This window comes from Myotis myotis, unplaced genomic scaffold (assembly GCF_014108235.1).
Source record: "Myotis myotis isolate mMyoMyo1 unplaced genomic scaffold, mMyoMyo1.p scaffold_m19_p_16, whole genome shotgun sequence".
Lineage (NCBI taxonomy): Eukaryota > Metazoa > Chordata > Mammalia > Chiroptera > Vespertilionidae > Myotis > Myotis myotis.
In genome coordinates, this window is record NW_023416320.1 from 5,619,976 (window position 1) to 5,635,150 (window position 15,175).

The window sequence follows — 15,175 nt, forward strand, 5'->3', positions numbered from 1 at the left end:
GCACAGGCCTGGAACTGGGGCCGGATAACGCTCATACCACCATCATATCCCAGAATCCTCTTCACCTGCCGTGTTTTTGTCAGAGCCTCTGCCAGCAAGCATGATCCATCCCACCCTCCCCTCTCCATCTGCCTCTCTCTCATCCCCTCTCACCACTGGTGATGCTGGTCACCCCCAGAGATGCTTCTCCTCCTGGGGACAGGGACCCTGCGTCCACCCGCCCAGACACTCTGAGGGCTCCCACCTACTGTCCAAGGCGTTTCTCGTCGGCCTCTGGTGAGCCAGAAAGCCAGCAGTCCCGAGACCCACCTCAAGCGTCCACACAACGGGAATTCCTCACCGGCACGGGTTAGGGACCGAGCAGGGGGCACTGAAGGATGGAGGGATGCACGTGTGCACCAGGGCCCGCGCCCCAAGCCCTGCACCATCTTGACAGCGGGAGGCCGGGCCTCCCGAAACCATGTGTGTGGAAGACAGGCTGGGAGGTATTCCGTGGAGAGTAGGACCATGTGTCGCCTCGACACGGCACCCAGAAAAAAGACAAATTCCAAAAAGACGATGCAGCCACAAGACCAAGGCCGAGAATGGCATGGCCATGGTATAAGCAAAGTGGAATTCCTCCTTAGTCCTGGGAAGGCACAGGAACTCAACCCCAGGAGAGGGAGCCCCGGGAATCGGCCCCTTGTTGCTGGTGGGAGAGGAACTTAATCGGGAAGGAGCTGAGGGCACGCTCCTGGGTGCCTTCCTTGTCCCCAGCTGCCACCCCTGTCCTCGATCCCCTCCTCACAATCTCCATCGGCCCGTGGCCTGAAAAACCCCAAATCCACCATCACTAGGGTGGTCACTTAGAAAACAGAGTCTTTTAAAATGGTGAGGACTTCGTGGAAAAATATAAAGATTCCCCATTATCTTTCCGCAGCTCGGGCTCCCTGGCCCTAATCTGGCCATCTAAGTCACCGTGCAATAGTCCAGGCACCTGTCCACAGGACGACATGGTCTGAATTGTTTGTAGTTGGTTAGCCCTTCCTGCCAGACCTCCCCCACGCCTCTGGCCACCAGACCAGCATGCACCAGCGCGCCAACAGAGCTGGGTATGACTTCCTGCCGTCCCCCACTGTGCCGGCTGGCCCGTGGGGTTATGACTTCCGGAGACACCGTGGGAGAATGGGGACTGTAAATATAGCAGGCTGGTGTCACTTCCATCAGGCTCAGAGATCCAGCCTCCCGCAGGCCCCCTCTGCCCATCCGGGACCAGTGTCCTGGCATTCAGCGCAGGGTGTTTTGACATTTCTGGGGTAGGGAGCCGGCAGCCTGGGGAGCGTGGTCAGGAGCCCCAGGGACGCCCGAATCCTAGCCTACATCTACCTAGTTGAGCCTCCGTGTCCACACCTATACGATGAGAGTCAGGCAGCATTTAGCTCTTGGGGTGGCTGGGAGGACTATGTGAATTCAGGCAGATGGTTGGCATGCAATAAAGGGGAATAAATACACAAGAACCACACCATCAACGCCTATACCTCAGTGCCCTCTGTGACCCTACACCCAAGATGGTAGCATCCAGCAGAATGGATGGGAACAAGACTCTGACAGAGCTCAGAAGCATCAAGAAAACGCCAGCTTTGCCCTAACCGGTTTGGCTCAGTGGATAGAGCGTCGGCCTGCAGACTGAAGGGTCCCAGGTTCGACTCCGGTCAAGGGCATGTACCTTGGTTGCGGGCACATCCCCAGTGGGGAGTGTGCAGGAGGCAGCTGATCGATGTTTCTCTCTCATGGATGTTTCTAACTCTCTATCCCTCTCCCTTCCTCTCTGTAAAAAAAAATCAATAAAATATATTTAAAAAAAAAAGAAAAGAAAACACCAGCTTCTCCAGGCAGCATAACAAAGGACCTTACCTTGTCCCTCTCACCCCAACACCAGGGAGCACAGGACATCAGATGTGTCCATAAGCCACTTCTCACTGCCCCCATCACACCGAAGGGTCTGCTCAGGCCTGAATTCCCCCTGAACTTCCCTTTCACCAGTATCTCCATTGCTCTCTAACCACTTATCATTCGCAGGAAGATGAGAAATGCCAGTGCCGTCTGAATCCAAAATGTAATGTCAACTGGAAACCTCAACGCCATTTGGAGGCACTTATTTTGGTGCAAACTAGAGAGCACAGGAAACCCCAGGAATGGCCTAATTAGCCCTCACTGCAAGCAGCGGCCGGCCAGGCATTTTCCCTTGTCTTGCTCTCAAGCCTTTTGCAGGAACAGCCTAGCCCAGGTGGTCATTAGGTCCGGCCATGCAGGCAGGGCGGGAAGGCATTCGGAGGAGGAAGAGCCCAGCCCACCCTCTGAGCTGCACCCAAGTGCCTGTGTGACCGTCAGCAAGCTCCTGGCCTCTGATCCACCCGGAGGTCACCTACCTATAAAGTGGTGGCCAGATGATGACCAGGCTGCACCCAATACTTGGTGTGTGTTAGGTGCTGCGCTAAAGGCCTCATTAGAGTATCTCATGTGAACTCAACACCTCGCACGGAGCCTGTCTCCATCTGAGGTGGCTGCTGTAACAAAATGCCAGCGGCTTCAGAAACAGACAAGTCTTCCTCTCAGTTCTGCAGGCTGGGGTACCAGCAGATCCTGCGCTTGCTGAGGGCTCACTTCTTGGTTTGCAGACAGCTGCCTCCTTACTGTGTGCTCACGGACCTTCCCTTGGTGTGCAGCATAAAAGATCTCTGTCTTCCTCTTTACAAGGGCACTAATTCCATCGCAGGGGGCCCACCCTCGTGACCTCATCTAGCCTGATTACTTCCCAAAGGCCTCATCTCCAAATGCCACTGCATGGGGGGTTAGAGCTTCAACACATGAATTTGAGGAAGACACCAACATTTACTAACTGCCACAGAAGGACTATTTTATGACCCCATTTTACAGATGGGGAAAATGAGGCCTAGAGAAGTTAAATAACTTGCCCAAGGCCACCAACAACAGAGCCAGGATTAGACCCAGGCCCCCTGAAGGCACTGCACTGTGCTGCATATGAAGCGACGGAAAAGACTGAGCTGGTGATGTCAGGGAAAGCCATAGTGGGAGCCTGGCCATTTGACCGTGATTTCCTCACCTGAGAAATGAGGATCACAGCAACCACTTCATCACTGGGTTGCCATAGTGATTAAACATGGCGAAGCCATGAGAAACACCAGGAGAGAGCAAAAGGGTATTCAATGAACCCAAGGGGCCTCGATTTCCCAGCATGGTGCCCTGCATGTTGTAAGTGCTCAACAAACGTAAGTTGAATGTAGACTCAACCAATGGATGTAAGAACCGATCATGGTGCTGTAAGCAATGAAGCGATGCCCCAAATAAGAATGCCAGCCCCCCAGGAACTCAGGAAATTACATCCTGAAGAAATCTTCTTCCCCAGAGGAGCCCCCCCCCACAACCGGCCATCACCCCCAGATGTGTACCCAGTAGAAACAGGGTGCCAAAGAGCAGGGGGGAGGTGTCGGTGCCCACAGGACAAAGGAGGAGAGAGAGCGTGTCAAGTCTCACTCCAGGCTGGTGCCCCTGGGACAGCAGGACGTGATCACCCTCCAGAGAGAAGCCAGTGCCTGTAGCCTGGGGAAGGGATGAGGGTGACTGTTCCCCCAGGAAGCCAGGCATCTCGGAACGCCCAAAGGACCCTGGTAGGCCAGGGCTCTGCAGACACATGGCCCACAGCCCGGCCTCACTCTGCTCGGGCAGGGAAATGAACACAAGGCCCCAACCTCATGCTGCCCCAGGCCCGCCTCATGGTCAGGGGGCTGGATTTCATGCTGCGCTGTCCCCACGGGAAATTCTTAATTCACGCTGAGCAGGAGCCTGCGCTTCCTTCTGCACTGAGCCCCGAGCATTATGCAGTTGCTCCGGCCGCACCATGGCGTTGACGGAGCCCAACGCCACCCCTCACCGGCCTCAATCTCCTGGAGGTAACGTGGGGGCAGAGGGCCGGCCTCAGAGCCGAGCTGTCAAAGCTGGCCCAGGGCGGGGGAGACACACGCTCAGCATCTGACAAGCCGTGGGCTGGCTTCCCCCTAAAGGGAGCCTCCGCTTGCGGCCTGGAAAATGTGGTTATTACATCAGGCACTGGCTGTTCATCCATGAGTGTGTTGAGGGTCCAAGGACACCACAAGGGGCACAACCTCGGGAGGACGGGGGCTGACATCACCCTCCTCATCCTGCCAGTGATCTGGCCCAGAAGGAGGCGCATCCCTTGGGGGTCCCAGTGTTGTCCTTAAGGGGGCAGGGCTGGTACTGTCAAACACAGCATTTGGACAAGGTCCCTCCCAGCACCAGCCTGCAAAACCAGACCTACACACGGGCACCAGGCGAAAGGAAGTCTCGAATCCCCACCACACAGCCACCCCGCCGGGAAGGGACTCCCTCCTCTCCTACTCCCTGCTCGTACCCGAGACGAGCTGTCAGCGCCTGGAGGACAGAGAACAGGGCATGGACCCTGGAGTCTCGTCTCCGCCTGCGGCCTCACCCACGCCCCGCACACAGCTGGAGCCAAATAAACACATGGCTACTGACAAAGCTTTATGGGCTGTCAAAACGCCTGACCCTCGGGGGTGGAACTGATCTCATAGGGAAGGTGGCAGGCACTGCGGTCTGCCCAGGAGCTGGAGCTTTTAGTGCTAAACGCGGGAAAGTCCCAGACAGCTCCTATGCGACCATCATCCTACGCTTAGGAGCTGCCATTGTTACCAAGGTTACCAGGGGCTGCTCCTCAGTGGAAGGTTATGGGACTGTTTTCAACACTCGGTCTATTTCTATGCATCCAAAGTTTACTACAAAGACCTCATATTTGTTGCATCATCAGAGGAAACGCTTAAGAAGAAAAAGAGGCAATTTATAGTATAAACCCAATTCTTTTCCCATTACGAAACCCCGACTTTCCACTTCTGATCACATCTTTTAAGAGATGAAAACAGCTCTCGAATGTGTGTCTCTTTAACCCTCTCTCGTTCTCTTGCTTCCCTAGGGTTATCCACAGCAGGGACCTTCCTTTCAGTACTTTCCTCTGCAGACCGTCCGTCCGTCTGCAAACAGCCCCACCGCCAACCACACTTCCGCTCTGCTTTAAGGCTCCTGAGCAGCACGCTTTGCTGACAACCCCAGCTGAGACCGGCTCCAACAGAGGTCACGGCAACGCTCTGTCCCCCACGATGGGGGCATTTGAGTAGCCAAGATCCTCAATGAATAAAGGTGGGCAGGCTTCTGCCCCAGCCCCAAGCTCTCAATCCAACCCCACCACCCCTTCAGCTCTCCGCACCACACCAAACCGGCCTCTTCCAGCTCCCCACACACCACCCCGCCATGGTTCCTGGGACCTTTATGGTATGTCCATCCCAGTGACATGCATGCATCCAGGCTCGGACACTCCTATCGACCCCCTCGCCGTTATCCTTTCCGCATCAACTTCTCCACCACCATGGCCTCCTCTCACTGCTGACCAAGGGCTGCTTCAGCAGAAACCACGGTGGCATGCTCCTTGCACCCTGACTCTGGTCTTGCCCCTGGAGCTTGCCTCATTTCCTCCCAGGATGCACCCCATTCCAGCATGCACGGAGCCAGTACTGGTGCCCAGCATGGCCCACCCAACCTACGGAGGCGGCGGCCAGCATGGCACTCCTGCCTCCGCGTCCACAGGCTCCCGGGGAGACGCCGCAGTCAACAGATCATCCCATCTGACGGCAGTGTGGCAGCCTCGGGCACGGCTGCAAGCGTGCGTTCCCTGTGCAACCTCGGGGCGCCCAGACGTGCACCTGGAGACGTGTGCAAGGAAGCTCACCTCCGCTGTTTACACCAGCAAAAACCTGGGAACAGCCCACAACCCACCCCAAGTGGCCGAGAGGATCAAACGGAGCAGCGACGTCACCCAAAACGCAGAGCGGCCCGAGCAACCTGCTGTCACCTCACACCGGCATTATGTCACCCCGCACCTTCACTATGTCACGTCACATCTGCAGCGTCACCCGCAGAAGAACTGTTAAACACACAGAACCGTGTCACCAGCGGCCGCCACGCAGGTTTGTAATAAAAGGGTAAGAACACGACTCCACGGCCCACGTTCGGGAGAGCAGCCCTTCTGTGAAAGGGAGGAAGTGGAATGGGAGAACAGGCCCGTGAGCAGCACTTTGCCTCTTTTTTTTTTCTTAAACTTCATCAGAGGCCATGATGCAAAGCCAGCACGCCGTTTCCGCTCACGTCTGCTCATCCCGGGGTGGGAATAAGAGCTGGAGGACCCGTGGTGGCGCCTCGCTTTCTACTTCCCACCTGCACGACTCCCACTGTGCAAAGAAACGGCCCAGAACGCGGCCGCAGATTCCAGAGTCCAGCAAGACAGTCTGAAGCACCGAGGAACACGGAGCTGGGACGGGAGGCAGGTGGCCTGCATCTGGAACCCGCCTGGGCCGTCCCCTGCCACCTGGCCTTCACCTTAGGGATGTGCCAGACCCCATCGCCTGTCACCACCCTGCTCCCTGACCAGCCTCAGCCAACCTGCCGGCCCCGGGAGGCCAAGCGCTGTCCAGCTCTCGGGCCCTTCCCAGGGGTGACGCATTTGGGCCTCGCAACAGGCACGTGAGGGGCGCAAGGCGAGGACGGCCACCTCATGGAAAGATGAGCCTCTTGCCTGAGCTGACTCAACAACTGGGAAGCAGGATCATGGGCCCAGAGCAATGACTCGCTAATCTGACTGAGACGCGGGGCTTACTAGGAGTCAAGTTCAGAGGCAGGGCCAACAACAGGGCCAGGTTTCCCATCTCGGCTCATCTGATTCTTACAACAACCGGGCTTCACAGAAGAGGCAGTAACGGCCCGAGGAGGCCCCGGGGTGTACTCGCCCCAGCAACCTCTTGGGAGCATTTCTCCACGGGCAGAATTCTCCATGAAGAGCCTGAACATCCTCTGAACAGGCAACACAACACAGAGTTTCCAGGGCCCCCGGCGGCGGCGAGCTGAAAGCTGGGAGCGGATCCTGGCCAATGTTTATTTGTTTATGTCATCGCCTCCTGCGAAAGCCGGTCCAGAACTTCTGAGTGACTCAGAGACCTCACCACCAGCAGCTGCGCTTCGCTTGAAGCCAGATAAGCCTCACAGGGGAGGGTCAGGTCAGGGCAGTTCCTGGTAATCTGTGGGCCTGACCCCCCTCTCCCTGGAACGGGACCCCCCCCCCTCCCAGTAGGATGGGAGGCAGAGATGGTGGCAGACAGATGGGAGAGAAAGACCTCTACCCCCTGCAACTGCCCTGCAAACTGACTCTGGCAAGACAAAGAAAGGGGGCCATGCCTGCCCAGCCCTATGATGGGAAATGACCCAGGTCCCAGGGAGGAGCAGGTGAGGGAGCAGCCAGGGCTGACGGAGACACACACTCACACAGGCCTTTCCCATGAAGGATCTGTGAGCCCAAGACACAGAATGCATCTTGGAACCGTATCAGTCACCAAAAGCCTGTTTTGTCTTTTAAATATGTTTTTATTGATTTCAGAGAGGAAGGGAGAGGGAGAGATAGAAAGATCAATGAGGAGAGAGAATCATTGATCGGCTGCCTCCTGCAGGCCCCACCCTGGCAATCGAGCCTACAACCTAGGCATATGCCCTTGATCAGGAACCAAACCGTGACCTCCTGGTTCATAGGCTCCACCACTGAGCCACACCAGCCGGGCCAAAAGCCTGTTCTTTTTACCCAATTCCACGAGCCCTAAGTGAAGAGATAGATGCTTGGGTGCTAAGGTCAGAATAATAATTTTTTTAAAGATTTCCTTTTTGTTTATTTGGTTAAGGCAAGTGGGTCTGCTTTCAAACCTCTCACATAGCCCCTCACTCTGCCCTTCCTTCCGACAGAGGAAAATCACCCCACTGGTTCACATGTACCCCCTTCTCCCAGGACGGCCCGCCCTGCCCGCCTGGGTTGTTCCCAGTGCCTTTCTCTGGTTAACCAGACACCTTAGGGGAGAGGCTGAAACTCACCCACCCTGGCCAGGCCTCCCCGGGCCGAGGCCACCGTCCTGGCCCACTCCCGAGAGTTCAGTGTGCAGCTGCTATAAACCTTCAAGTGCTCCGAGCTCACTCGGGGGTAACAGGGGGTGGAGGAGGGTGGGAGGTCAAGCAGAGACCCTCCTGGAATCTGCGCCCTTCATTAACTTCGGAATTCCACAGGCCAGTGTTTTCTCAAGCCTTCTGACACTCAGCACTCACCCGGGAGAGGGGGGGCTGCAAGCCTCACACCCAGAGGCTCCAGAAGGAAAAGCCAGACACAGCGTCCCGGGATGAGGGAGGGAGGGAGGAGGCCTGCAGCCGCCAGCAACCGCCAGCAGCCACAGGGCCCCCATGGGGAGGAAGTAATGTTCAGAGAGCAAAGAGTAGCTCGGAGGTAAGAACTAGAGACTCAGCAGCCTTTTGGTCCCAACTTCATAGGCGAAGAAAGTGCCGCTCAGAGAGGTTGAGATACTAGAGGAAGGTCACACAGCAAAGCTTCCAAACGTCCTTGTATTCTGCTCCCATGGGGGTACCTGGGCCCCCTGGGTCACCCTGAGAGAAGTGCTGGGCCTTGCTCTCCAGGCTGAGTCTGGAGTTGGGGGGGGGGGGGGGGAGGGGGCGGGTCCTCCATGGCAGCCATGGCATTGCATAATGGCTTTGTTGATGAATGCCCAGAATGTGGCTGGTTAACCTTCTAACCTGGGAAGTGCGTGTGTGCGCACGCACACACACACACACACACACACACACACATTTTACAGAGGAAGAAACGGGTTCCGAGACACCCGGGAAACTGCCCAGCTTATCTGTCTGGAGAACGTGGAGAAGCTGGCGTGCGATCCAATCTGTCAGCCGTCACCGTCCCTAGGGCGGCTCGGCCAGTGGTCCTGAGTGTAGGTGAGGTTTTGCTCTAAAGACCACACTCTTCCAATCACTGCCCCCAAGTACATGTCCCAGTGCTCCTCCTAAAAGAAGTCTCGAGTGTCCCCATTTAGAAGTCCCTGGCAAGGAGGGTACGAACGCCCAGAGACGGAAGCTGATCTGCCTTTTTGCTTATTTGGAGGCAAAGAAGGCAGTAGAGTCACAGAAGCTTGAACAGACTGTTGAACCTCAGAGGGGAGCAGAGGAGGGTGGGTAGGAAGAGATCTACCAATGAACTTGTATGCATACATGCATAACCCGTGGACACAGACAATGGGGGGGGTGAGGGCCTGGGGTGGGGGGCAGGACGGGAGCGGGCTGGGAGAGGTTAATGGGGGGAAAAGAAGGAACTATGTAATACTTTCAACAATAAAGACTTTTTTTAAAGTTGTTTTAACACAAAGGAAAAAAGAAGGAGGCAGTAGAAGTTGCATCTCACGGCTCCAGGAAGGGTGGCTCAGTGGCTTTGGAACCTGAAGGAACTGTTTTCCAATCCTGCCTGTGTGGCCTCTCTGTGCTCCCGTTACTTCAACACTAACCATGACCACAATCACAGTGCCGACCCCACGGCCTGTGCTGGGCTGGAAATGGAATCATGTCTGCCATGTGCCCGGCCCAGAGATCGGCGTAGCAGACGGCGGGTATTCCTGAGTCACTGTCCACAGGGCACCCCACAGACGGGGCGGGTGCTCAGAGCAGCCAGCACGGAGGGGACACGGGAGTCTCCCTTCTTTCTGTGACCGTTCCGTCCCCTGGTGCCCAAGCCCACCCTCGCTCTCCTGGGAGGAGCAGCAGATAACCAGGACCACCACAATGGGGTTGTTCTAGGGAGTAACCGATAAAAGGAGAAAATGCAGGGCTGTGGGCCATGTGATAAGTGGGGGTGCCGCAGCCACGGCGGGAGGGTGGGGGGAGATGGCAGGAAGAGGTGCCAGAGGCCTGCTGAGGCAGAAGCAAAAGAAAGAGGCAGTGCTGGGCCTCGGGGTGCCCCACTCACTTTTCCAATGGAGCCCCTCCCGACCCCAGGATAGGTCTGCCCACCACTCCGAGCCCCGCCAAACCTCCCAGCTTCCCACGCCTCCCCACACCCTCCTCGGGTCACTTCTGGCCCTGCCCGGTGGCCACAGCGAGTGAGCACAGCACCCATCACGCTGGGCTGCCAATCACACTCACCCAAGGGCACAGGCTTCCTGGGGACCAGGAACCCCCAGGCGCTGAACTGAGATGCCAACCCCACCGCATCCCAGGGCCCAGCACGGTGCCTGCCTCCTTCACACCGTGGGGCACCGAGATCTTAGGAAAAGTCTCTCTCTCCAGGGTGACGAAGAGGGAGCCCCACTCTAAGAACCCCAAGAGCGCCCCATGGCTGGCAGTGCTTGGCTAGCAGTGCTCGGCGCGTGCAACTGTGCACGCGTGCGCGCGCACACACACACACACACACACACACACACATCCTTCTTGGCTTCCTGCTCTGCCTTCTCTTGAATGAATAACCTTGGGGACGTTCGATGGCCTCCCAAAGCCTCCCAGTTCTGGGCTGTAAACTGGGGGCACCATTGCCCACCTAGTGGGACGATTGGGCTGGTTAAGGGATACGGACGTTCCAAAGGGAAGGTGTTTCCCTGTCGTCTGTCCTTGTCCGGGAAGCTGAAAGGAAACCACTAAAGTCACCATCTGATCTGGTTAACTGTGGTGCAATAAATAAGGCGCCTACTGTGTGTTCAGCCTGCGAGCAAGATGAACAAGTTTCCTGGCCTCACAGAGATGACTTCCTAGGGTGGGAGAAAGACACGCGATCAAACACCGCGCATCAATGAATGGGCCGTCACCGCACACCCAGGAGCTGTGAACTGGGCAGCGTGGGATAACCAGAGGGCCGCTGTGTCCACTAGGAGCTCTGGGAAAAGGCCCGCTGACAGGTGCCACCGGGCATGAGCGGAACTGGGAACCCAATCAAAACCAGAGCCCAGGCCCCGCCCCAAGTGCCCTATTGGCAGCCGAGGGCCAGGTGGCCCCAGGTGACCTGAGCACTGGGGACACTGGCTGTGGGAGCTGCCCCTCCCCTCGGGTAGCCCAACGCTCAGGCAACCTCCCCGGGAGCTGCCAGCCTCACAGCTGCCAAGTCAGTCCTCCCGCGTGTCAACTGCAGAACCTCCGTTGGCAAGTCCAAGTCCAGCTGTTCCCTCCCTCACCTGCTGCTGACCTGCCACTCAGCCTTCCCACAGGCGGCGAGGCCTGTGACCTTTAATCAACTGCCCATGCCAACTGGCGGTGCCCAGTTCACAGTCCAGCACAGCCCACCGGCTCTGCTCAGAAACACTCAGTGACACCTCTCCTCGCTGGAAGCTTCCCCCAGCCACAGCGAGCCCTCATGTGGCTCGGCGTCTGCTGCGTGCCAGGCACGGCAGCTGTCAGCACGTCAGCCTCCTCGACACCAGGCCTATGAAGCATGACCTCCCTTCACTCTTACTGGATAGCGAGGGGCCGGGAATCCAGCAGTCACTTGCCCGGAGTCACGCGGTAGGTACCAGGGAGAGATTCCAACCAGACATCCAGCTCTTCGTAGCTCGAAGCACTGAGCCCCCAAATTGCTCCCTACTGCTACCTTCCCTGTTTTACTCTCCAATGTCTTCATCGATGGCCTGGTCTTAGTTTGCCCTTCCTGCAGCGGGAGACACCATCTGCCAGGCCCCAGGCTATGTCTTAGAGCAGCGGTTCTCAACCTGTGGGTCGCGACCCCTTTGGCGGTAGAACAACCCTTTCACAGGGGTTGCCTAAGACCATCCTGCATATCAGATGTTTACATGACGATTCATCACAGTAGCAACATTACAGTGATGAAGTAGCAACGGAAATAATTTTATGGTTGGGTCACAACATGAGGAACTGTATTTAAAGCACCAGAAGGTTGAGAATCACTGTCTTAGAGACACACAGCCACGCGCAAGAGACCTGGCCTTCGAGGTCTGCAAGATGGAGACAGACACAAACACCAGGAAAACCCATGAGAGTGACCGGTACGATGACACATGTCGGCAAGGGAAACAGCCATGGCTCCCGGGCACCCCCTTGCCCTTCCCACCTGCCGCCCCCGAGCACCAGCCCCAGCCAGACACACCGAGTGCGCTCGTTCAATGCCAGCTCCTCTGGAGAGCCGGCCGCCTCCGGTGACCTGGCTACCACCGGCCAGGCCGGAGTCACCTGAGGCCCAGGTGAGCGCCTGGCAGACATGCATGAGGCGTGAGGCGGGACTTACGTTTCCTGGGGAGCCCCGCAGGGAGCTGGAGAGACCCAGGCAAACATTCCTGTCGACGATGCGAGCTCAGGAAGCTGGGGTCCTCCATCGCCCTCGGGCATCCCGGCTGCGGAATCCACGAGGTTCGGCGCTCGCAGCCAGGGCTTCCCGCACACCCTGAGCACCCAGCAGTGTGTCACCAGGAAGGCTCCGCCGGCGCGATTCCGCAGCAGCTGGACATCTGTGTAAATCCACACACGCGGGAAATCCTCGAGTGACGCTCCATGCAGCGGACAGGTACGGCCATGAGGTGGGGGAAGCGGGCGTGTATTGTTTTAACTCCTTTGTGGTCCAGAGATCAGGCCTGGGGATGAGAAGAAGGAAAACCAATCTTGTTACAATCACACACCCGGCCCTGTAGGTGGTTATTCTCCTTTCTTTATACTTTCCCCTGATATACTGAGAGGGGGGGCTTGTAAAAATACTGCTCGATAGCCCTGGTACCCAAACAGAGGTGAGGCGGGGACCTGGGGACCCTTCAGGGGACTGTCGCCCCCCTCCCACGGGCACAGGACTTCTCAGGGAGGGGTTTTCTACTGCAGGGGGCTCCTCAGAACTGCCCTGGGAAGGCAGAGGGGGTTGAGGGGTGTCCACTATAACGATGAGGAGAGAAGGCTCCAGAAAGGTCAGGGGGCTGGCTTAGGGAGTGAACAGCTGGGCCAGGCCTGGCACACAGCCCTGGCCTCGCCTGCAGGGCTGAGAGGTCCTGGCAGTGGGCGGCGGGGGTTTGGGGTCAGCTGGTGGGAAGTGGCTCCTTGTTTGTTTCTGTTTAAAGACGGCCACAAAGGCCTGGCATGGCTCCCGGCCTCGCCCTGCGCCGAGAGGTTCTGCAGGGCACGGCCGGGGCCTGTTCCCTTTTCTGTTCATTCATCCAGCAATGGCTGGGTGCCCACTAGGTCCCCAGGACTGTCCCAGCTCCTGTCTCCCACTCAGGGCACTACATTATTACAGCGGTAAATGAAGAACAAATGCATCCATGATGCGCAGGGCCGGAGCCCCAACAGTCACCACCACCCACCGATGGTGATCACCGCCCTCCCCGGAGTGGCCATACCTCGCCCTGCAAGAGCCCTGGCCACCATCCCATACAAACCCCCAAGCCCAGGGGACTCCGGCCTCTATGTTCCAGATGGGGAAACGGGGACACAGACAGCTCCCTTGATCCAAACGAGTAAGAGGAGCCCGCACCTGAGGCTGGTCTAGCTCCCAAGTCCGCGCCCCAATCCGCCCCCTCATTCCTGCCCGGAACTCCACACCAAAAACTTATCACCGGGCGTTTCGTAGGCACAGAGTCCTCACCTCACCCTCACAGCACCCCTTCGCATCAGAGACTCTCCTTATACCCGTTTTAGAGAGGAGGAAGGTGAGGCCCAGACAAGTTAAGAAACTTGCCCCAGATCACGCAGCTAGAAACTCCCAGAACCGAGTTAGAAATCGGGCAGCCCATGAGCTCGACATTACACCAACTGATGTCAAGAACAATTTGCTGCAACAACCAATTTTCAAAGACTTAGTGACATAAAATAAGGCCAATGTATCGTCTCACGGTTCTGGAGGTCAGAGGCTGACGCAGGTCTCACGGAGCTAAGTCAGGTCTGGGCTGGCGGTCCCCTCTGGAGACTCTAAAACAGTGGTTCTCAACCTTCCTGATGCCGCAACCCTTTGATACAGTTCCTCATGTTGTGGTCACCCCCAATTTCATTGTGACAAATTGAACATAATTAAAGCATAGTGATTAATCACAAAAACAATATGTAATTATATATGTGTTTTCCGATGGTCTGAGGTGACCCCTATGAAAGGGTCGTTCGACCCCCGAAGGGGTCGCGACCCACAGGTTGAGAACCGCTGCTCTAAAAGCATCTGTTTCCTCGCTTTTCTAGCTTCTGGGGGCCGCTCTCAGATGCCTCCGCTTAGGCCTCCTTCCTCCACCACCACACACAGCAACACGGCCTCCCTCGGCCCCGCCTCCACGGTCACATCTCCTCCTGTACCTGACTCCGCTGCCTCCCTCTCCCGCGTCTAAGGATCATGTGATTCCCTTGGCACCACCCACAGGATCCAAGACCATCTCTCCTCCTCCAGGTCACGAACTGGCATCATGTCTGCAAACTCCCTTTTGACACATAAGACAGCATGTCCGTAGGGTCTGGGGACGAGGACCTGGGCATCGTTGGGAGCCCACTGCTCACAGCAACCATCCCAGAGGGCACCCATCCTCTGTCTTAATCCTTCTTCAGTGAGCAGGGGTCCCAGGGTGGGCTCTCCCTGTCAGCACCTCCACCCCCCGGCATCGCTTTTCGACCCACGAGAAAGATGAGTTGAAAAGGGAGTTCGTATGTCTAAATATCAGCCCGAAGAGAAAAGTGCAGGATAGGGGTGAAGGCATTAAAATTTGAAGCCAAACTATCCAACGGACTAGCCATGTTCCCCCCGGGGGAATGTGTTTAACCCCTAGCTTCCTTATCCATGAACTTGCTGTGAGGTCCCATGAAATAGCAAAAAGCCCTGGGCGTGTTGCGGGCACAGACTGAGAGCTCGAGTAGCCGTGCTCAGCTCCCACGGCTCCAAACACCATGAGCCGCCAGGCTGGGAGCAGCATCGCCCCAGCATCGCCCCAGAATGGCAGGGCTGGCGCTGGGTCAGCCGACAGGGCCGCCTTACAGCAGGAGAGCAAGCAGGGACATATGGTTCTCGTCCCAGTTGATGGCAGCAGAGAGAATGGGGGATGTAGCCTGTTAAATATTTACGGAGGCCCCCAGGCAAGTCTGAAGCGAGTCGGTGTGGTTGGGGTCGGGCACATAGAGGCTCCGTCACTGGGAAGGACTGTGGCACGCTCTGCTGGGTATTACTGCAGCGAAGCCTAAGCCTGGTCCCTGCCCGAGAGCGGGGCGGTGTGGCGGCTGGAGCCAGGAGGCAGCACCGTGGGCTCCCCATGCCAGGATGCGGGCACAG

The 15,175-nt window shown here is 57.2% G+C and overlaps 1 pseudogene; it reads right to left on the reverse strand.

The window, feature by feature from the left end:
* LOC118670595 overlaps positions 1-15,175 on the reverse strand; it is a 318,393-nt pseudogene that overhangs the window by 245,765 nt on the left and 57,453 nt on the right.